Consider the following 201-nt stretch of genomic DNA (forward strand, 5'->3'; position numbering starts at 1 on the left):
GGGACTGGCGTCACGTCCGCCGCGGCGCTTTAGTGTAGGGGACCAGGCCGGAGGGATGGGCGGGACCGAAGTCAAAGTCTAAGCCTATGAGAGCAGGCAGGGCGTGTGAGGGGCGTGGCTTTAGAGGGAGGCGGAGCCTTGGCAGGGCGAAGTGTGGAGGTAGAGGCAGAGGCGGACCGTAAGGGGCGTGGTCTGGGCAGA

This window comes from Peromyscus leucopus, chromosome 8a, assembly GCF_004664715.2.
Source record: "Peromyscus leucopus breed LL Stock chromosome 8a, UCI_PerLeu_2.1, whole genome shotgun sequence".
In the NCBI taxonomy this organism is placed as follows: domain Eukaryota; kingdom Metazoa; phylum Chordata; class Mammalia; order Rodentia; family Cricetidae; genus Peromyscus; species Peromyscus leucopus.